General features: G+C 40.0%; 1 protein-coding gene across 1 annotated transcript in view; it reads right to left on the minus strand.

Moving 5' to 3' along the window:
- smpd5 (sphingomyelin phosphodiesterase 5) overlaps positions 1-19,689 on the minus strand; it is a 53,809-nt gene extending 34,120 nt beyond the window's left edge. Inside the window, exon 1 of the mRNA XM_028818001.2 lies at positions 19,395-19,689. The gene's annotated coding sequence lies outside the window, so the exon portion shown is untranslated. The remainder of the gene's footprint in view (positions 1-19,394) is intronic.
- Positions 19,690-24,715: the final 5,026 nt, after the last annotated feature.

A 24,715-nucleotide genomic window follows, 5' to 3' on the forward strand; every position in this document is an offset into this window, starting at 1 on the left:
AAAATGTACTTTATTCTTTTTGAATATTCCTTCAATCTTTTATACATCAGAATTGAAAATTTAAAAATATTTTGAACGGTTTGTAATTCTTCCTTTAATGATGACTGTGATGTTTCGTTTAGACAGTTAAAACTGATTTTTGCCAAGCTGCAATTTAAACATTGTTACTTAATACAAGAGTTTACTTGTAATAATTAAAACCTAAAAAACACATCAGTGGTTTTCATGTCTACACTTTTTTACTCAGATGGGTCAAAAGAAAAAAAAAATGTATAAAATGCCTCGAGTTTTCCCTCACTTTCTTAAATTCAGTTCCTTTAGAAGGAAAAAATAGCCTTCTTATATTGTATCAACAAAATGAACCAAAATTCATTCTAGATCAAGAAGTGAAAGCTAGTAAGAATATCAATGTGCTATGTATGTGTAACAATACATCTGAACTTTAGAATGCCAGAAAGCAGACAAACCTGTGTGTAAACATGTGTCTTAGAAGGAGCTGTAGTACTACACTGGTTTTGCTCTCCCTTGGCATCTGATGCTGTTAGGATATGGTCTGCCACCTATGATCCTAAATAATAAAATGTAGATGCCAGTCCATTACAGTTTACACTCATGCATATATTCTATTACATCAGATCATTTTAGAGTAGGCAATTAATTTACCAACATGTTTTTAGGATGTGGGAGAGAAACCAGAGAAGCCCAAACACACACAAAGTGTTCCGACAATCCAATGGTAATTCAAAATGGAGCCTTCAATCACACAAGTATCTATGAAATCCTAAAAAAAGGCAGGTGTTTGCAAAATCTATAATAAATCCTGTAGCCCTGTTTTTCAGAATAAGATTCACTAATCTGTATATGACTCTGTTGAATGTGATCCCTAAAAGCTACAAGGAGCTGGTTGTGGATTTTAGGAGGCCCAGGCCCCTCCTGGACCCCGTGATCATCATAGGTGACTGTTTGCAGAGGGTACAGACCTATAAATACCTGGGAGTGCAGCTGGATGATAAATTAGACTGGACTGCCGATACTGATTCTCTGTGCAAGAGAGGACAGAGCCGGCTAAACTTCCTTAGAAGACTGGCGTCCTTCAACATCTGCAATAAGATGCTGCAGATGTTCTATCAGACGGTTGTGGTGAGTGCCCTCTTCTACGCAGTGGTGTGCTAGGGAGGCAGCATAAAGAAGAAGGACGCCTCACGCCTGCACAAACTGATGAGGAAGGCAGGCTCTATTGTTGGCATGGAGCTGGACAGTTTAACATCTGTGGCAGAGTGACGGGTGCTGAGCAGACTCCTGTCAATCATGGAGAATCCACTGCATCCACTAAACAGTGTCATCTCCAGACAGAGGAGCAGCTTCAGCGACAGACTGCTGTCACCGTCCTGCTCCACTGACAGACTGAGGAGATCGTTCCTCCCCCAAACTATGCGACTCTTCACTTCCACCCGGGGGGGTAAACGTTAACATTATTCAAAGTTATTGTCTGTTTTTACCTACATTTTTATTACTCTTTAATTTAATGGTTTTTTTTGTATCATTATGCTGCTGCTGGAGTATGTGAATTTCCCCTTGGGATTAATAAAGTGTCTATCTATCTATCTACACTGCTCTAATCTTGAAATGTCTAATTTAATAAAACAGTGGTTATTCTACAGCAAAACTCTGGAATGACAGAAAACAGGAATGACAAACCTAATAGGATAAAAAGATATCAACTATGTCATGTGTTGATTGAGGTATAAATACTTTCAAGAATTTGCAACACTTATGTAAAGCTGTTCAAGAATGTAGGGTGGAATGGTAAATCTAAGCATTCAGGAGAAATTCTGCAGACTTGTACAACTTGCCATTATATCAAAGAACCTCTTTAGTATCAAAATTGTTTCAAATGAATATCCTTTTATAGACATGCAGTAATAATGTGGCACGTGTATCTTTTTCAGGTCACATCTAACAGAAGGCATACATTATAGCTCACATGGTATGTAACACAAAAGGCAGAAATTCACAACATACAAAACACATTCAACACCCACACTTACCAAGGCAATTTAGCTGGCAGTCAGATTCCAAATGGCAAGGACACCAGAGAAAATTCACATAAAGATTTAGAACATGCAAAATCCACACAGAAGGCACCCAGATGACTGCAGCTTCTTGTGGTTCTTTTTTGAAAATTACCTTCATATTACATTTTACATATAAGCACACACATGCCTATCCTACATTTATTACACAGTCCCATTATTCCACAGAACCATTACTGCGCAGATTACCTCCTAGGTGCTAATGTGGGTAGTACAAAAAAATATATTATGTATATTAAATGAGTCATCTGAGAATCGGGAAGCTGTTACTAAGAGCTGTTGCTATTTACTGAAATAAGAAAACTTTGTCATGGTTAGTTATTGCTTTGAATGCTCCATCAGTAATATATTAACGTTAGATAAGAAAATAAGACGGATATCACATATGAACGCACATTTGGAAAAAAAAAAATCAAAACTGAAGATGAATAAAAAATTTCTAAACCTTAACAACCGTTAAATGAAACTTTTACTAAACATTATTTTTCAAAATCTTCTAAACAGAAAAATGGAGAACTGTGGAAGGATATTATTATTCACTAATAATTGCATTTAAAAGATTATATGAGTGGTTATAGTTATAAGACCATGGGCAATGAACATGAACACTATAAAATACATGCTGTATGTACCAAAAAATTAACACACATAAGAGTGGTATATTCTAGCATATTTCCAAAGAATACAAGAAACCAGCCATACAAAATGCAATAAACCAAATTTACAGTGGATTCAGAAAGTATGGAGATCCCTTTACTTTTTTCACAATTTTATATGTTGCAGCCTTGTGCTAAAACCATTTAATCCTTTCCTCATATCCAGCAACACTCAATACCCCAAAACAGGATTTCAGATTTTTTTTCAAATTTGCACGGTATCTTTAAAGCAGTCTTATAGACCTAGCAAGAACTTACTACATTAATTCCAATAAAATCACTGAAAAGCACAGTTGGCTAAAATTGCAGTGATGCCCAGGGTCACAACACTTAATGAACAGACTACTCATTTTACAATTCCTTTTGTACCAGGATACTACAAAAATCACACATATATTTCCAAAACAATTATTTCAAAAGTGTATTTGTAATACACTTTAGTAATACAGATGTGGACAAATTTGTTGGTGCCCTGGCTGTATGCCTCCTGGAAAGTGATGAAATGAAAAGCAGTTGTCCCTTGTATACCTTTGACATGGCAGAATAACACTAAGCACGTGTGAACAGACAAAGTCTTTCATTCTAAAATGGTCTGTACACATTTGTCGGTACCCCTAGAAAATATCCTAAATAATTGGGTAAGAAGGATTTTTCAAACAAGTTGTGTAGTTAGTCATTCAGTCCATTTAAATGGAAAAAAGTTGTCACTCTACTGTTTGGTATCATCATGTGTCCCACACTGAACCTGGACCACAGAAACCAAAGGAAAGAGATGTCTGAGGAGATCAAAAAGAAAATGAAAGAAGCATGTTAAAGGCAAAGGTTAGAAGACTATCTCCAAGCAGCTTGATGCTGCAGTGACAACAGTTGCAAATACTATTAAGATGTTTAAGGTCCATAGGACTGTGGCCAGCTGCCTTGGACGTGGCCACAAGAGGAAAATGGACCCCAGAATGGGCAGAAGGATAGTGAGAATGGTAAACAAAAAACTAAGGACATCTTCCAAAGAGATACAAGCTGAACTCCAAGGTCAAGGTCCATCAGTGTCTGATCACATCATCCTTTGCAGGACTCCCCTGTTAAAAGAAAAATATAAAAACTGGAATTTTCTAAACTGCATATTGGCAAGTCACAATTCTTCTGGGAGAATGTCCTTTCAACAGATGAGACACACCTGCAGCTTTTTGGCAAGTCACATCAGCTCTGTGTTCACAAATGAAAAAATGTTTTCAAAGAAAAGACGACCATACCTACTATGAAACATAGAGGAGGTTTGGTGAGGTTTCAGGACTGCTTCTCTACACCTGGCATGGGGTGCCTTAAATCTGCGCAGGGAACAACGAAATCTCAAGACTATCAAGACATTCTGGAACGAAACTTACTACCCAATGTCAAAAAGCTCTGTCTCAGTCACATGTCATGGATCCTGCAACAGAATAATAATCCTAAACACACAGCTAAAAAGCACTTAAGAACAAAACATTGGATTATTCTGAAGTGGCCTTCTACGAGTCCTGATCTGAATCCAACTGACCAGCTACACAAAAAAACTGAAACATGCAGTCTGGATAAAGTCCCCTTCAAAACCAACACAGCTGGAGCAGTTTGCTCAGGAAGAGTGGGCCAAACAACCTGTTGATAGGTGCAGAAATCTCATTGAGAGCTCCAGGAATCACTTGATTGCAAGAATTGCCTCTAAAGGTTGCACAACAAAATATTAGGTTATGGGTCCCATCATTTGTGTCCATGCTATTATCATTTTTGTTATTATTTGAAACATTCTGTTGAATGAAAACTTTAAATCAAACTCTGATATTTTATTAAATAAGGAATAAACAATGATGGGTGCCCAATAGATTTGTAGGTTTCAAGTTTTTTTCAGAGACAGCTGTGGGTTGTTCTTTTTTTGTGGAGGGGTACCAACAAATCTGACCACGTCTGTAGTTACACAAATGCCTGCGCTGACCAAGAGCCTACACCAACCCTGTGTTTGATTAAGTGGGTCTAGGAACTGGCAAGATTAAATGGAGTTTAAGGAAAAACTTTTCTGAAATGAAATAAAGCTCTTCCAATTATTTCTTGCATGAACTGAAAGACTGAAATGCATTAAGATTTTTTTGTAACACCCTTTGCTTATTTTGTGAGCTTGTCAAGATGAACTTGTTTTTCCATTTACTGCACTTCAGTGAAAGTTTGATTAGGTTTATAGGGTCAATACTGTCATATGTACAGAGCAAGGGATTAAAATCTATGTGAAGAGCCCCTTCCTTTAGCTTGCAATTCTGACAATCATATTTCAGAAATAAATGTAAATGAAAAATATATTGTATTTGATAAAATAATCTACTGCATTAAATACAGTAGTCTATTTTTAAATGGTGTTTTGAGAGGTACATGGTTTTACTTCTTTAGTATGGAGATTTATAAATAGTAGTTTTAGAAAATACTTGTATCGCAATTTATAGAGCAAAGTTACCCCTCTGGTTTTGACTAGTAACATAAATCTCTTTCTTGTCATCAATAAGAAACAGAATGATTGGCAAAATGACAAAACATGCAGCAAAAATGAGCCAATCTGCAAAGTGCGTGCCTTATCCAGGTGTTGTGATGCTCAGCAAATTAGCTTCTTTTTGGAAATTCCAAGGTTGCTTATACATTGACGCCCACTGGCATATGCTACAAGTCCCCCAAATCCACACTACTTTGTAGTAATTTACAAAAGCATGATTAGAAGTAGCTCAGTTCGGAGGTTCAGACTATATAGATCTTACCACTTCAACTTGATACTTGAACTTTGCCAGAAAAAGAGACATAACAAGTACTAATAGCAAAAAGAAGGACTGGGGTGGCATTTGCAAACAAGTCTTTGGTGTCGGGTAACCCATACCATCCAGTTATACTTGGCCTAAAATCCACATAGTGCAGTTATGTGGGCATCAAATGTGATACCAATTGGGTTTTCTGACTTTTTACATATGTACACAAGTATTTTCCTTCTCTAAATGTATATGTTCGGCATATACAGAACCTTATTGAACTGACAAAACGAAGAAGATACTTTCACAGTGGAAAATACAATTGTTTATTCAAACTGCCAGCACCTCACCACTTAACAAGGTGGCCTAACTGTAGCTGTTTCAGGATCATCAGAAGTTAAATAGAAATTGGACACAATTCATTCACAAAGAGCAGTAAGGTACTTGCACATGTTTAATCCCATAATTAAAAGAAAAAAATAACGAAATGTAAAGACGTGAACTGCATTAAGTACAAAAATCAGGTTTGAGATTTTCCTATAATGGCGAGTAGCCATAGCACATGCACTTCAGAACAGGGAATTCACCTGAAGCTAAGAATGTTTGGGGCTGGCCAATACTTGGATGGGAGATCAACTAGGGAAAGCTTGGGTTGCTGGCAAAAAGGTGTTGGTGAGGCCATCAGGGGGTGCTTACCCTGTGGTCTGTGTGTGGATCCCAATGCCAGAGTGCAGAGAAAGAGACTGTGTTGCAAAAATTGGTGCCATGTTTCAAGTGGGATGTAAAACAGAAGTCCTGACTCACTCTGAAGAGACTTGTGGGAATCTTTCAAAAAGTATAGGTTGATACCTAATGTCCTGGCTAAATTGTCCATTCTTATTGGCTAGCTATCTCTTTGACCTCCAGATAGTGTGTGGTGCACATACTGGCATAAGAATGGCTGCCGTTCCATTAACCAGATGGATGCTATACATTGGTGGTGTCTGAAGTGGTTCTCAACTTTATTTGTAAAGAACTTTGAGTAGGTTAGAAAAGCACTACATCAATGTAATTATAATATTAAACAGTTGTTTTTTGTACAGTACTAACAATATAAGTAGTGCACTCTAACATAAATGCAAAACTACCATTTTTCTTGTAAAAAGAAATAAAAACTATTTGAGCTGAAAGGAGGAAATCAGTAGAATTTAAAGTAGTCAGCTTTTTTTTTTTTTAACCTCCAATGAATTTCTGCCTATAAATTCTTAAACATTTTCGATTACTCCAGCTACAGGTGAGCACAAGTACTGGGTCAAATACTTAACTTGTGTTTGTTATTTGTCCTGTCTAAAGGAGATGAAAATGTGCAATGTTACATTCAGCCTTTGTTCTTCTCTTTCCAGTCTGCTTAAATCAACATGAAAGAAAAGATTTGGATGATTAAAAAAAAAAAAAAAAAATGACTTTCAGAGATCACACTATAAATTTTTCTCAGCACAAATAAGAACTAAACTAGTGAGCACACTTCGAAAATGCATTAACAACATCTGAAAATGTCTACAGCCTTATGATGAAAGATGAAATACTCAAACACTACCGTGTCTGCATTTGTGTGAAGCTGGATTTAGTGCACTTCTCTGCACTGAGTGACAATATTGATCACAGCTACATGAAGTAACCAATTTCCACCACTCCCCCGCATAGTGAATAGCTGTGTGTTCTCCTCCCCCACCGGGACAATAACTGGAAGCTGTAGCCTTAGAGAAGGGGAAGAAAAGAAAAAAAAGCAACATCAAATCAGAAGTGGGGATGGCGAGTGGCAGATATGGTCATCCTCTGTTCTACAGTTTTGTCCGCTCTGCAGTATTTCTCCTTTTCTGTTCTGGTAAAGTTTCAGTGGGCAGGAATCACAGTGCTGAGTCCACTGACAACATTAGCAGATTCTATCATCTTTACTGCCAAACATCTAATGCCAATTTGAAGGACCATAACTGTGAAAGCCTCCTGCTACATTCTCACACATGCCTACCAGATGACCTATACCACTAAAAGCAAACTGAGTTTTCACATGCGTGTTTTATAGATGTTCTGCATTATTATCATTTATCTTTTAAAAAGGCCACTACCTACACCTGCTTGTTTTTAGATTGTTTAGCAAACTGTATGGCCCCAATCAAACTTTCTTGCAAGTTAAAAGTTTCTATGTGTGTTAGTATACTTTTACTACCCACATAAAAATTAATGTTTTATGATTTGATTAGCTAATTTAACTAAAAGGCTATTTTATCTCCATTTCCAATACTATACAATCTATCACATACTCTGTAAAGCATAAGTAACATGCACCAAAACAATTTTGATGAAGGGTAGAACTACAAATAAAGCATGATCTTTGAGGTCCTTTTATAGAACACCAAAAAAACTCGAGTCGTCTTCAACACCAGAAATGAAGATGTACTGTGAATCATTTTAGACACCTTTAGACAGCAGCAAAGCACAGAAAATTAAGGAAACTAAAGAGCCAAAACAAGCCAGAAAGGAGTGTATCCTACAGAGTAATGCCAAAATATATATGGTAACACCGAGCAGATTTGTTCCACTCAGTGAGCCCGTTGCAATACTCAGTGCAGTGGTAGCCAGAGATCTAGCCTCATGGGAAATCAGAAATGAGACGAAAGAACAGCAGGTGCTTTGATCATTATCAAGCAGCGATGAAAGCAGCTGTGACCCAGTGTTTAGTTTCCTTTTTTTTGTTATTGAGATGCAGTACGTCAATGGTTTTGCCAGTAGCACCCAGAAAGCCTTTCTTTCTCACTCCTAATGAAACTAGCAGAAGGTGTCAGAATATTCTAGACAGGAACAGCAAGTATAAGAAAGTGCCAACCAAAAAACAAATATATATTAATTCGCGTTTTGAGGTTAGAAACCACACTGGGATGCTTTGTGAACTGAAATATAATTTGTTATAAAAATGGCAACATAACTATATCACCCTCATGCAGGGTTATTTTGAACTAGTTTTAACTTGAAAAGGAAAATCTGAGCATATCTCACCAGTTTTACTGTTGTTACACTGGTTACTCATGTCCTTTAGAATGGGCTTTACAATACTACTAATGGTGTATAATGCCTTAAATAATCTTGCCCCTTCCTATATTTTGGAGTGCCTGATCCCCGTCTCCAAATCGTAACTATAGGTCTTCTAATAGCAGTCTGCTTACTTTTCCATGAGCCAAACTTAAAAGAAGGGGTGAACCAGTCTTTTGCTGCCATGCACCAAAATTCTGGAATACTTTACCAATAGAGATTCACCAGGCTAATACTGTGGAGCAATTGGAAAAAAAAATCCGCTAAAAAACATTTTTAATGTAAAATTTTCATAATTACATTTTAGTTGTATTCTGCCTATATAGTCTATTAAGACAATTATCATACTGTTCGTGGATTTCTAATATTTATTAATCTCTACTTTCTTTTCCGGTTCTTTTGTGGTGGCATTTTGCACTGCCACCACTTAACTGAAGTTCTATGCAGTCACCTGTGATGTTGGAATGAAAGAGAGTGACCCAGCTGTCAACAAGACCCAATTCATCAAATCCTCTCAAATGAAGCCTGGAAACAATGAGGAACGACTTGAGGTAGAATGCCCACTGGGACCTGGGTGGTCTTTTGGCCTTGGAACTCCAGCAAACATGATTTTTTTCCTTCAGCTTAAATGGAGTTTTTTTTTTCCCCCTGTCATCGGACCTTGTCACCAGACTCTTCTTTAGAGACTTACGGTATGATATTATATATGAGGACACAACCCTTCTACCAATTATACAGTACATCTATTTTTATAAAATTAAATAGATTTACTTTTTCTGTTATTTTTTTTTTTAATTAATATTATTAATGTTCATACACAACAAATTCAGAGGCAAAATGTGTTTTCTTGGCTTTAAACGGTTAAATCAGCTCAAAATTACATTACTGGGAAGTTTATTTTCTAACTTATTTTATATGATCATTTTTCTTTTTTTTTTTTTACTTATCAGGTCTGTTGAGGCACTCCAAAATACAGAGAAAAGTAATTTCAGGGAAATTAGACAGACCAAGAGAATGACTCATTCAGCAACCCGTTTTTGAAACCCGATTTTTAATTTAATGAAATTAAGAGCTACATAGCTGCCAAATAAGAGCACACGCTCAACTACATAGGAACTTAAAAACTTGCTGTATACAGAGACTTCTACTCAGGCATAGTTCTACAGCTCTTAAATCAATGACACAAATTTCCAGCAAGGTCTCAATGCCTATAACACTGTCTTGAAGAAAACAGGGCATTACTTTTGAAAGAGGACCGATTTTTGAGGGACATTTGGCTAGAGCAGGGTGGCAAGCATGGCCAACTAGTATGTAATCGCAAAAGTGTATGCCACCCACCAGTCTCTGCTGTACTGACTATAATCCCCCTTGCATTAGGTTTTGAGAAAGTGTGAGTGCTTCTGGCATGAAGTCTTCAGACAGTCTGGTCCTGAACATCACTTAAAAGGCCACTGAAAGAGAGAGCAGGGAAGAGGAAGCAGCAGGATTATCATCAGTGAACATGGCCTTTTCTTTAGATTCCAAAAAATTGAACCCCAGCATCAACTGAAATGTTTGTCCACATTCAACAAGGTTTAGTCAGAATACTAAAATGATGGTAATGTATTCACGTTTGAGAGACAAGATTAAAAGGATAAATCCCAGTGAGTCTGGATGTATGCCACTCTTCCTGTGAATCACCACAACCATAACCTCAGGAAGTGCCTGCCTACCGCCATCATCCTACCTGTGGGGACGTGGTTAGTAAAATTACCATGGCAGATGGCTTAAAAACTGGTGTATAACTTTTGCCAGATTCCTGTGGATCAGGCACCAGTCTTCATCAAGACTGATGAGCGCCTGCTTTGGACTCCCTACTTAGAGTCAGAGTGTACAACTGTCACAAAGGAGCCTACGCTTCATTCGCTGCTTATACTCAACAAAGTCTAAGTCAACGCTAAAAGGATGCTGAATAAGACAACAAAGACAAAGGTTATGTTTATATGAACTCTCTTATATTATATCACTAGTTTGTAATGTAGATTGCACTGGGCTTGATAACTGTGTGTCTGCTGTGGACGACAGGAGGTATCACTGAGCCTGAAACCCTGGACACAACTGACACAAATACAGTCATAGGTTCAAATAAAATAGCTGTGTTTCTTTTTAAATATCTCTACAGGTCCTATAATAAAGTCTCCCAAAAAATTATTTATATTTTAAATTTAAATTAAAATGTATATGTTAAACAGTTCACTCATGTAACTTCCACTGGTGGTACCCATTGCATGCAACAGGGTTGTTCCACAAGACTATGATTCCCAGGATGTCCCAAGGTCTGGAAAAATTGGAGCAGTGACACAGGAACACTGCCCTCGAGTGTGTCTGGGGATTATATGTTCCCAAAAGGCTAACTCCCCCAAACCTTTCATTATCCTAGCCTCCCTTCCTGGCAAGGGATCAATTCCCAGCCTGGTCAGGACACCAGTTCATTGCTGTCCTTCAACTCCAGGCTCCCTTCCTGGAAAGAGGGCACCTTATGTAGTGGCACTTGCACTACCTGTACTGCTATTTTTATTTTTAATAACTGCAAGCAAATGTAAGAATTCTGACTTGTATATGAGATACAACTCTAATGCAGAGGTACAACAGCATCCTTCATTTTACATCGTCTTTTTGCTCAACGGCCAGATGAAAAATCTTCCCTCTGACAAAGGAATTTTTCAAATCCGGGTCAGTTAATCTTGTGCGTCTTTTGGCTACAGTGTTTTTACTAAAAACATGCAATTCATGCCTCTTTTACCCAATTGCTACTTTACACAAAAAAAGTAGTCATGATAAAGTTAACTTATAAGATGGACATTTCATTTTTATTTATTGTCTGAGCCATGATTATCAATTCTTCACTTTATAAAGTTCAATAACTTGTGTATCCAGGATGGATTAAACTAGGACTGAAAATGTTGAAACCTCTTATAAAAGTTTAAGAAAATTAACAGTAATTTTACTGCACACAAAAGTACATTTATTTTGTGGAATTAGGATCAATTTTGAATTAACTGAACTTGTTCCAGAAAAGGAAGCACGCACCTGTTCTGGCAGGAATATGTGAAAGAGAAGGCGCCAGTCCATCACGGGGCATGCTTGCAGACACTGAGTCAATTTAAGGTTGCCAATTCACCTAACAACAAGTCTTTTGACTGAGGCAGAAAACTGCAATCTCAGAAGGAATATATAGGGGACTGTGTAAAAATCACATTGAAGGCACTGTTTGGGAATCGAGTAATGGTGTAAAGAAACACGGACCATCAACACTGACTGAGAACAGACATGTATGTCAATTTTAAACTTAAATTACAAACATGCAAAATTTTAAACAGACGCATTTTAAAACAAATTTATTAAATCACCAGGTCATCCATCTGAAGCCCAGCCAGTACTTGGATGGGAGACATTCTAAGAAAAGCTTGGGTTGCTATTGAAGGGGATGCTTACCCTATGGTCCGTTTGTGAATCCCAATGCCCCGCTGCTGTGATGGAGACATTGCACTGTAAATATGGCGTCATCCTTTGGATGAGATTTAAAACTAAGATCTTGACTCTCTGTGGTCATTAAAGAACCCTGGGCATCTTTCGAAAAGAGTAGGGTATTTCCTGATGTCCTAGCTAAATTGTCCATCATGGCCTTGTCCATTCTGGCCCACTAATCAAAACCTGTCTCTAATTGGCTCTCTCTCCCTCTCACCACCTAATAGTTAATATGTAGTGAGCGTACTGACACAAAAATGGCTGCCACTGCATTATACGGGTGGGTGCTATACATTGGCAGTGGTTGAAGTAGTTCCCCCTCCACCTATGTAAAGCGCTTTGGGTAGCAAGAAAGGTCAGGTCAGGCTGGGGAGCATGCACTGGTATAGCACGTTGCAGCCCCCACAACATGACAAAACAGCTTGGGATTCTAGTTGGCAACCCTCCAGGCAAACACACAGTCCAGTCCCACCCTCCGGAAATGACCCTCTATCTGCCGCAGCCAAGTGTTACGTGGGTGTGTCAGCACTATATAAATGTAATTAATTCTTATTAATACATGCAGGACCCATGAAGAAACCTTAAATTGATCCGCTGTCACCATCACCACACCATAAACCCCACTGGCGGCAGCTCGAAGCGGGGTGCCACCATTGACAGAGACGTGAAGAGAGCAAACCAAATGAACAACTTCTTTAACAGGTTTGACCACCCTAACCCACTCTCACCTCAGAGTACTGCACCCTCCACCCATCCTTCTGCTGATACCAGCATAGCAGAGACATCCCCACACACAATTACAGCAGCGCAGGTGAGCAGAGAGCTGAGGAGACTTCGTGCCAGCAAAGCAGCGGGTCCAGATGGAGTATCGCCACGACTGCTGAAGGTCTGTGCGCTGGAGCTGGGGGGTCCTCTACAGTGCATCTTCAACCTGAGCCTGGAACAGGGGAGATTTCCGAGGCTTTGGAAAACATCTTGCATCACCCCAGTCCCAAAGGTATCACGTCCTAGTGAGCTGAATGACTTCTGGCCTGTTGCTCTGACATCACGTGTGATGAAGACCATGGAGCGGCTGCTGCTTCACCACCTGAGGCCACAGGTACGCCACGCCCTCAACCCTCTGCAGTTCGCATACCAGGAGAAGGTGGGAGCGGAGGATGCCATCATCTACAGTGGTGTGAAAAACTATTTGCCCCCTTCCGGATTTCTTATTCTTTTGCATGTTTGTCACACAAAATGTTTCTGATCATCAAACACATTTAACCATTAGTCAAATATAACACAAGTAAACACAAAATGCAGTTTTTAAATGATGGTTTTTATTATTTAGGGAGAAAAAAAATCCAAACCTACATGGCCCTGTGTGAAAAAGTAATTGCCCCCTGAACCTAATAACTGGTTGGGCCACCCTTAGCAGCAATAACTGCAATCAAGCGTTTGCGATAACTTGCAATGAGTCTTTTACAGCGCTCTGGAGGAATTTTGGCCCACTCATCTTTGCAAAATTGTTGTAATTCAGCTTTATTTGAGGGTTTTCTAGCATGAACCGCCTTTTTAAGGTCATGCCATAGCATCTCAATTGGATTCAGGTCAGGACTTTGACTAGGCCACTCCAAAGTCTTCATTTTGTTTTTCTTCAGCCATTCAGAGGTGGATTTGCTGGTGTGTTTTGGGTCATTGTCCTGTTGCAGCACCCAAGATCGCTTCAGCTTGAGTTGACGAACAGATGGCCGGACATTCTCCTTCAGGATTTTTTGGTAGACAGTAGAATTCATGGTTCCATCTATCACAGCAAGCCTTCCAGGTCCTGAAGCAGCAAAACAACCCCAGACCATCACACTACCACCACCATATTTTACTGTTGGTATGATGTTCTTTTTCTGAAATGCTGTGTTCCTTTTACGCCAGATGTAACGGGACATTTGCCTTCCAAAAAGTTCAACTTTTGTCTCATCAGTCCACAAGGTATTTTCCAAAAGTCTTGGCAATCATTGAGATGTTTCTTAGCAAAATTGAGACGAGCCCTAATGTTCTTTTTGCTTAACAGTGGTTTGCGTCTTGGAAATCTGCCATGCAGGCCGTTTTTGCCCAGTCTCTTTCTTATGGTGGAGTTGTGAACACTGACCTTAATTGAGGCAAGTGAGGCCTGCAGTTCTTTAGACGTTGTCCTGGGGTCTTTTGTGACCTCTCGGATGAGTCGTCTCTGCGCTCTTGGGGTAATTTTGGTCGGCCGGCCACTCCTGGGAAGGTTCACCACTGTTCCATGTTTTTGCCATTTGTGGATAATGGCTCTCACTGTGGTTCGCTGGAGTCCCAAAGCTTTAGAAATGGCTTTATAACCTTTACCAGACTGATAGATCTCAATTACTTCTGTTCTCATTTGTTCCTGAATTTCTTTGGATCTTGGCATGATGTCTAGCTTTTGAGGTGCTTTTGGTCTACTTCTCTGTGTCAGGCAGCTCCTATTTAAGTGATTTCTTGATTGAAACAGGTGTGGCAGTAATCAGGCCTGGGGGTGGCTACGGAAATTGAACTCAGGTGTGATACACCACAGTTAGGTTATTTTTTAACAAGGGGGCAATTACTTTTTCACACAGGGCCATGTAGGTTTGGATTTTTTTTCTACCTAAATAATAAAAACCATCATTTAAAAACTGCATTTTGTGTTTACTTGTGTTATATTTGACTAATGGTTAAATGTGTTTGATGATCAGAAACATTTTGTGTGACAAACATGCAAAAGAATAAGAAATCAGGAAGGAGGCAAATAGTTTTTCACACCACTGTATATGCTACACTGATCACTCTCCCACTTGGACTGAGGCACTGGTGCTGTAAGAATTATGTTTCTGGACTTCTCTAGCGCCTTCAACACCATCCAACCTCTGCTCCTTAGGGACAAGCTGACAGAGATGGGAGTAGATTCATACCTGGTGGCATGGATCGTGGACTATCTTACAGACAGACCTCAGTATGTGCATCTCGGGAACTGCACATCTGACATTGTGGTCAGCAACACAGGAGTACCGCAGGGGACTGCACTTTCTCCGGTCCTGTTCAGCCTATATACATCCGCCTTTCAATACAACTCGGAGTCCTGCCACGTGCAAAAGTTCGCCGATGACACTACTATCGTGGGCTGCATCAGGAGTGGGCAGGAGGAGGAGTACAGGAACCTAATCAAGGACTTTGTTAAATGGTGCGACTCAAACCACCTACACCTGAACACCAGCAAAACCAAGGAGCTGGTGGTGGATTTTAGGAGGACCAGGCCCCTCATGGACCCCGTGATCATCAGAGGTGACTGTGTGCAGAGGATACAGACCTATAAATACCTGGGAGTGCAGCTGGATGATAAATTGGACTGGACTGCCAATACTGATTCTCTGTGCAAGAGAGGACAGAGCTGACTATACTTCCTTAGAAGGCTGGTGTCCTTCAACATCTGCAATAAGATGCTGCAGATGTTCTATCAGACGGTTGTGGCGAGCGCCCTCTTCTACACGGTGGTGTGCTGGGGAGGCAGCATTAAGAAGAAGGACGCCTCACGCCTGGACAAACTGGTGAGGAAAGCAGGCTCTATTGTAGGCATGGAGCTGGACAGTTTGACATCTGTGGCAGAGCGACGGGCACTCAGCAGGCTCCTATCAATAGTGAATTTCCCCTTGGGATTAATAAAGTATCTATCAATTATGGAGAATCCACTGCATCCACTAAACAGTGTCATCTCCAGACAGAGGAGCAGCTTCAGTGACAGACTGCTGTCACTGTCCTGCTCCACTGACAGACTGAGGAGATCGTTCCTCCCCCAAACTATGCGACTCTTCAGTTCCACCCCGGGGGTGTGGGGGGGGGTAAACGTTAACATTATTCAAAGTTATTGTCTGTTTTTACCTGCATTTTTATTACTCTTTAATTTAATATTGTTTTTTGTATCAGTATGCTGCTGCTGGAGTATGTGAATTTCCCCTTGGGATTAATAAAGTATCTATCTATCTAAATATAAGCTAGGGAAACTTCATCTTCCAAAATCCTTTAAATAAGGTCATAAAAAAGAGGAGTGAAGGCAAAAATAAGAGTAAGTAGAATTTTATGTCAGGCCATGAGAGAAAAATAACAGATATATACAACACTGAGAACAGTAAAGTGCACTCATACTTCTCTTATGTATTAAAGTTTAAGAAAAACAGAAAACGGACATGACTGTCACTAGATATTCACAAATGCTACAGGTACAACAGAAAATGGTGACAGCACAGAAGTGGGTTTGTCTTATTTATGGTCATTTGTCTGTATGAAAAAGCATAATGGGGAGACCAAAAAACTTATTAAAAACATACCAGATATATCTCTTTTTAAAAAATAAATCATAATAGAATTGACGAGGATTCAGCAAACATGTTAAGAAAGAAACCCAATGACACCTGAAAAGAGCTTATGTATTTTAGCTTTTTTTTAATCCTTTAATGTCATTTAAAACTTCCATTTTTTTCCATCATTATTGCTTTGGTCATCTACCACAGAGTCTCCAAGTCCTTCATCTTAGCATCCACTACCCACTTTTGTCACTCAGGTTTTAATCTTAAACATAGTTTTTCCTTTAAGCAAACTTCTAAAGATTACTGCTTCCACATCCGGCTACTTTTTCCCCAAACACACTGTATCTGTTCGTTTTTTTAAATTGATGTCCTGCCAGTATAAAGCTTGTGTCACAATGAACTGGAAAAAAAATTAAAGTTTTTCCACAAAGCTGTTAACAATATCCATAATTTCATAATTGCCAATATAGATATATTTATTGTATGTAGAAATCTGACTTTATTGGTTAAGATATTGGCTTATATAATAAAAGAATTTGGCACTGGAAATGCCAGAAGGGGAAAAAAACAATATCAAACCATAGTGAGGTTAGCAGGGTGGTTGGGAGGAAGAAACACTTGATTATTCGGATCAAAAATAATGTAGGATGCTCTGCTTCTGCCCCATTACCATTTCAATAACTGAACTACTGGATAGGTCCCGGGGACTTGTTTAGAGGGCGGCACGGTGGCGCAGTGGGTAGCGCTGCTGCCTCGCAGTTAGGAGACCTGGGTTCGCTTCCCGGGTCCTCCCTGCGTGGAGTTTGCATGTTCTCCCCGTGTCTGCGTGGGTTTCCTCCGGGCACTCCGGTATCCTCCCACAGTCCAAAGACATGCAGGTTAGGTGGATTGGCGATTCTAAATTGGCCCTAGTGTGTGTTTGTGTGTGTCCTGCGGTGGGTTGGCACCCTGCCCGGGATTGGTTCCTGCCTTGTGCCCTGTGTTGGCTGGGATTGGCTCCAGCAGACCCCTGTGTTCAGATTCAGCGGGTTGGAAAATGGATGGATGGACTTGTTTAGAGTGCCATACTGAGTCAGTATAGAGGACTGAACATGCAACACTTCAGCATCTTAGCCATTAATCTGCACTGCACATACTTTTAAAATGTTCTACTAGGACAGAGACTATACAGGTATGAAAGGAAAAGTATTTTTTACAAAAAAGGGCAGGTTTAAAAATTCCAGAAATACTAGTTTGGAAACAGATCATTTAAAAAGTATTTCCTACAGCAACAGGCAGGTGTGAAAGTTGCACCTACAAGAAAGAAAGTATTACAGAATCTCCTGCCTTGTGCCCTCAGGCTGCAGGGACAGATTGAGCAGATGAAGAATATGGGCAGAAGAATAGACTAATCTTGCTACAGCAAGCACATACCCCAACACCTTTCAATAATATACAGTAATATTAACCAGGCTAGTGTCAGTAATGTTGATCAAATACAACAAAGGTCTAAAAATTAGGTCAATCATCCAGATATGACTAACTTCAAACTGCTGCCATCTCTGTAGCTAGAACATTTTGGTCACAACATTGGCTCACTGGCAAAACTGAAGAAGCGGACCAAAAGCTGGAAAACTGGGTATGGTCTTGAAAAACGAAAACATTCAAAGCAAATCATTTTCAGGCAGAAAGCCCTGTCAAGTTATTTTATCCATCAGAGCACAGCATTTCAGAACTAAAACTAATAAAACACCAAAAACCTTTCAGAAGCGGACTTGTCTCTCAGCATTTTCTAATTGTTACATCTACAGGAAATGAGATAAAAAAATATAATGTCAAGCATATATAAAGTGATGGCAAAATGAATTTGGAAAGATTCTCCCAAAAATTTTAATACTTTCAAATTTAATAGGTTGGCCACCAAAAAAAATAAAATAAAATTCCTGCACGGCTGTCACAATTAATAAGTGACCAGAAATTACATTTTATCTAAAATAAAACAAACAAACGTGAAACCTTTGTGAATGGTAACATAGTTAAATGATCACTTCTATCAAACATGAAACACAAATTTCCATATATAAATACCTTGCTCTGCTTTTTTAAACCTTCCAAGTACGTGAATTTTCAAGAAAAAAATTATTTAGATCAGTGATTAGCCACATTTAGATAACAGATTCATCAAATAACAATGGGTTCCCAATTTTAAAAAGACTCCTGCTGCATAAAACACAGGCTAAGTTCAGGTTTTGTTGTATCCTGTTAGATCTCCTACTATATACTGTATTACATTTCTTATTATTGTGTCTCGTACATTTCCGTAAGGTTTTTATATCCGAAACTGGAACTTGCCCGATTGCGAGATCAGAGGTTACAAATTAACCTATAGCACCGCCGTCTTTATGATCTGTTGTTGTACTGTATACAGATTTCTATACGGACTCTAAAATTCACGAACAAAGCCAAAAATCTCGAGAGCCACTCGTAACGAGCACATTACTTCGAACCAGCATATCGGATCCACTGAATTTTTACCAGTGATCGCACTCCCAATTATACTTCATGCACCTTCACAGAATTAACGCGCGAGATGCCCGTCCGGCAGCTTGTGGGGTTGGTGGACAGATGGGCTAATGTGAGGCCAGCTGGTGTGCAGGATCCGGTCACACCAAGAGCTTTCTTACCCCGTCGTGGGGCCGGAGTTCGTTAAGCCTCTCTTCTGGCATCTAACTTGCACGGCCTCGCATACGCGTCCGCTACGCTTAGTTTCAAGACAAGTCTCTCTAGTATCGAGAAGAAGACAGTGCTGCATTCAATAAGTCCAAAACAAAGTTTACTTAATGGGACAAGAGAATAATATCACAATAAACCGGACATTATCTACTCTATCCCCAAAAACGCTAGAGTTAATTCATTACAGATCTTAAGTTCAAAAAGGTATTGATGCAAGATACGGCAAAGCTTGACTACAACCCATCTGAAATTGAGGCGCGGCGGGCAGGACGCTCTCACGCTTACCTGTCGGCTGTTCGTTTTTTTGAGCTGCTTTAAGACTCTCACGTGTAGCCGCTAAAATAAGATCTGTGTTGTAAATACGTAGAAAAAAACTGAAACGTATCCTCATCACCGCTGCCACCGAATGCCAGTTTAGGAATGTAAAGCACACAGAAAAATAAATCATCCGACGTCCTGCAGAGGTACACTTCGACGCTTAATCGCTTCCTCAAGAAGACAGCAGCCAGCACGTGCGCGTTCCCGAATCTCGCGTGCACGCTGCAATACCAAGTTACTGCCGGGTTTTTAGTGTGGGTGTGGTTAAAGTAAAATGGACAGTGACTTACTCCTTATTAGAATGAAGAGGGCGGAGTTTATAAACACGTAACAAATATTTGCAGGAGGAAGGACCGTTGAGGGGCGGGGTTATGCAAACTAGGAAAATGCTCAATATGCGGTGACTGCTGCGAAATATGCAAATAGTTTGGGAGAATCGACCATGGAGAGGCGGTGTCATGCAAATTAATTCAAACATTCAAATAGGATTTGACCTTAAGAGGCAGTATTAAGCAAAAGAAGGAGTGTCGATGTTCAGAGAGACTTCAGGAAGGGAGGGGCATAGTGTAAAACGGGGAGTGGCCAATTGTTAACACGACAACCATTTGTTTGGTTATCGGTTTTGCTTCATTGAATGGTTCAAAATTAATCAGGCAGATGCGTTATTTTACTCCAGTGGCTATTTGATGAGCATGCAAACCACAAAGTCGAAATTACAGAAACTTTAAACTCAAAATCAAAATTATAAATCGCTGTCTCTCTTGTATTTTGATCATATACTGTACATTGAATACCTTAATTGCATTCATACATTTTCCGAACCCGTTGTTGCTAAAAGCAGGAGCCGAGATCGCTGGACCGAAGCCAGGCTGTTAATTGTCACAGTCACGCACAATTACATTTGACAATCCTAAATACACTTGACTGAGTCGTGCTCTCACAGTTTATGACGAATAGTGTGATGCATTGGTGGAACTGGGTTAAACAGATATATTGTTATTAAATGGAACAAAGAGAAGCAGTGTCTGTGCAGAAAAGCAATAAAAATACATGCACACGGATAATGAGGAAATACCACACTAAGCAGTGTGTTCAGATGTAATACAAATTCATTTATGCTTGTATAACTCATTTCCATTTAAAAGCTCAGAGTGTTGCACATAATTAAAGTATATTTCAAATAAGGTGGAAAATAATAAAATGTTAAGCACAAAAAATGTAACAGATGAATAAGTGCGTGTTTCTGTTGACTTGTTTATGCTGCTAAATAGTCACAATTAAATAGAACAATCTCTCTTCAGCTTGGCTCATTATCATTAACACCTGCCAAGTCAGTATGCAACCTTGGGGTGGTGATCAATGATCAGATATTCTTCAGGGACCATGTTTCAATTGTTCTCAATCTGGCAGATTCGCTCTACACGACATCTGTAAGATCAGACTATATCTGACAGAGTACACTGCACAACCCCTGGTCCAGGCTTTGGTCGTCTTGTAATGTCTGGAGTACTGCAACTTTCTGCTGGCAGAAGTATCAGCCCAGCCGTCTTAACGGCATCATAGGCCTCAGGGCAAAGTAGTGTGCTGGGCCCCTGTTTTGATAGCAAAATAGCAACATACGTAGGCATCAGAAACATTGTGGACCCCTGTGCTCCTGGGGCCCCTGGCCAATGCCCATTGTGCCCATATGTTAAGACAGCCTTGTTATGGCATGTGTCACCAGGTTGCTGCTGCTGATTCAAAATGCAGCGGCACATCTAGGATTTAACCAGATGAGGTGGGCACATGTCACTCCTCTCTTCAGATCGCTACATTGGCTCCCTGTGGCAACAAATGTTAAGTTCAGATCCTTGCTGCTTGCCTACAGAGTAGTCAATGGGTGAGCACCTATATATGGAGACTCTTATAAGGTTCTATGTTCCTTCTCAACCACTCAGGTCTGTTGTTGAACACGTCTGCGTGATATCAAATCTTAGTAAAGATGTGTTGCTCCTGGCTGGTGGAACAAGCTGCCCACCTCCATTTAAAGTTCTGGCTCCATCAATATGTTTAAGAAGCATTTGAAGACTCTCTTGTTAGGTGATTTAAAAATAAAACTTTAAATCGCATATTAACCAAATTACTAGGACTGCATTTTTTCATTTAAGGACTAAAGCAAAGGTTAGACCTCTTATAACTTTACAAGACACAAAAAAATTAGTTCACGCTTTTGTTTTTAGTCAACTAGTTTACTGTAATGCACTTCTAATTGGACAGAACTTGTAATTAGTGCAGGAATGCAGCAGCCAGAATCTTAACTAATCGGAGTACATCTCACCAGTTTTAGCGTTGTTGCATTGGTTACCTGTGTCATTCAGAATTAAAAACTTAAAATACTAGAAATTGATTACAAAGCCTTAAATAATCTTACCACATCCTATATTTTGGAATGCCTGTCCTCCTACACTCCCCAAGTCGTAACCTTAGATCTTTGAATGGTGCTCTGCTTATAATTCTAAGAGCCAAACATAAAGAAGTGGTGAGACGGCCTTTTGCTATTATGCACCAAGATCTGGAATACTTAATAGAAGTTTGGCAGGCTAATACCGTGGAACATTTTAAAAAAACTTCTAAAACCCCATTATTTTAACTCTTTGAGGGCTTAGTTTCTGAAAAGCAATGGTTTCACACAGAAATCAACATAAAACGTCTGTTGCTGCATGCTGTGGATGCCAGCTTGCCAAGAATGTGCGTCAGGTTTGTGGCCAGGCTGTCTTTGCGTGGCTGGGACACAGTCGTAGTGCACTGCAAATCTGGTTTCTACCTCTTATCATTGTTAAGTGACACCCCTCCCTGGTGAACATTGTCAGTACAACAATTTGCTGGGGACCATTCAGCAAAAGCTAAAACCTCACGTCCGTTTTCAATCACTTGTATCAAAATCTGAGTCTGACAAGTCATAGTCCAGTTCAGAGATAATAGGCAAAATGGAGTATTTTGTTTTACGCATTCGCTATGATCTCTCGCCAGATGTCAGTGCCATTTTTGCCATTGTTTATGCCTTTCTACTCATGCGAGTGCAGGAAATCTTGGTCAAACCAATGAATCTAACTTTCCTTCTAGCAACAAGAGTCCAACTAAAACATAACAGTTGGTTTTGTCACAGTTTACAGTCGATTACTATCGTCTACTCCTCTTTTTGACAAAAGTCGACAGCAGCCCTGAAAGAGTTAATAAGGCTACTACATTTTAGTTGTATTATTCCTGATACAATACAATACAATACAATTTATTTTTGTATAGCCCAAAATCACACAAGAAGTGCCGCAATGGGCTTTAACAGGCCCTGCTTCTTGACAGCCCCCCAGCCATGACTCTCTAAGAAGACAAGGAAAAACTCCCCAAAAAAATTCTTGTAGGGAAAAAATGGAAGAAACCTTGGGAAAGACAGTTCAAAGAGAGACCCCTTTCCAGGTAGATTGGGCGTGCAGTGGGTGTCAAAAGAAGGGGGTCAATACAATACAATACACAGAACAGAACAAATCCTCAATACAGTATAAAAATAAAAATTTCAGAAGTACGGAGCAGAATTTAACAGTAGATGATATCACATAGGAAGATTTGGATTTGTTCAGAGTCCTGGAGACCTCATCCATCAAACTGCCTCCCCCATTTGGCCATTCCATGGCTTAAACAGCGCTGGGCCAGCCAATCCGATGAAAGGACCCCTCCTTCCCACGATTCCTGCGATCCTCCATCAGGGATGACTTTACCTTAGGCAGGCAAAACAACTTGACAGGTGGGCCGTGGCATCAAGTGCCACATTTGAGTACCGAGAAGAGAAACAATTATAACTATCATGTTACTTATGTTTTAGTGCTAATGACTAACAACAGAGATGCAGTCTGTACAGTTAATCAGCAGCTCTAGTCAGGGTATGCCAAACTGAAGTAGTGAGTCTTCAGCCGGGATTTAAAAGCTGAGACCGAAGGGGCATCTCTTATAGTAGCAGGCAGACCATTCCACAGTTTAGGGGCCCTGTAACTAAAAGCTCGACCTCCCACTGTTATTTTATTAATCCTTGGAATCATAAGCAGACCGGCATCTAGAGATCTTAACGTGCGCTCTGGTTTGCAAGTCATGATAAATTCGGACAAGTAAGCCGGACCTTGGCCATTTAATGCTTTATATGTTAAAAGGAGGATTTTGAAATCTGATAGACTATATAGGCATGGGTCTATTCAATAAGGGCGTGCACAAAAAGGCGAGCTTCAAAAGGGCGACCTCAATTGAGCGTGGCGAATAAAGGCGTTCGTAGATAATTTAGTTCAAATGGCTCTGGAATATGTGAGGAGCAACAAAGGTGCAGATCTACTCGTAGTCGAAGGCTACACATTCAGAAAGGAGAAAACTATCAACGGGAAACACATCTGGAAATGCACTGAATATAGGATTGGAAAATGTTCGTCTCGCTGTCATACCAAAAATGGGGGGTTGGTTTCGTCCGTTTATAGGAGATGGACGTCTGAAGCAGAGCTCCGCTAGCAGCGGCTTTATTTTCCCACGTATTTCATATTATTTAGAGGTATCCTGTATTTAACCCGACCAAGGAACTTCCACTACAATATACAAGCATGAGTAACAAGAAGAAAAGTCAGAAAGAACCGGAAAAGAAACTTAAAGCTGCATCGAAGTCCAGACAGACTTCCGGCCTGAGTGCAAGTGTAAGGTATGGCATCACGGAGACTGACCTAGAACAGGCAGAAGAGTGCGCAGAATTCCTGGGGCCCCGCTCCATTGTATCGTCTCCAGTCGAGAGTGAAAATGGGAGCGAAGGTGCAAGTGATACAGGTCGCGAGGGATCGCCGATTTCTGAGGATCATTCGAGACTAGAAAGGGCTCTGCAGGACGTGCTCTCATCTACTCATCGCGAGCCTGTAACAGGAGCTGCATTTTCACTTGCGGAGCACGAAAGCAGAAGCGAACTGTCCGAACTGAAAGAGATGATCGCTACACAGATAGCTACACAGAAAGAGATGAACACTACACTGGCCACTGCCATGGTTACGGCCATGAATGAGCTTAAGAAAGATAACACAAATGATCTTAAGAAGGTGGCCACTGAGCTCAAGAAGGATAACAAAGATAAGGAAACGCGTCTATTTGAACGTTTCGACGTGAACTTTAAAGGCATGTTGGAGAAATTAGTGGAACACATTGAAGAAACTAACTCCAAACTGAAAAGGCTTGATGATCATATTAATGACGTTTCAGATCAGCTGGAAGACGTTAAGCAGGGACTCACGGCT

This window comes from Erpetoichthys calabaricus, chromosome 13 (assembly GCF_900747795.2).
Source record: "Erpetoichthys calabaricus chromosome 13, fErpCal1.3, whole genome shotgun sequence".
NCBI classification, from domain to species: Eukaryota; Metazoa; Chordata; class Cladistia; order Polypteriformes; family Polypteridae; genus Erpetoichthys; species Erpetoichthys calabaricus.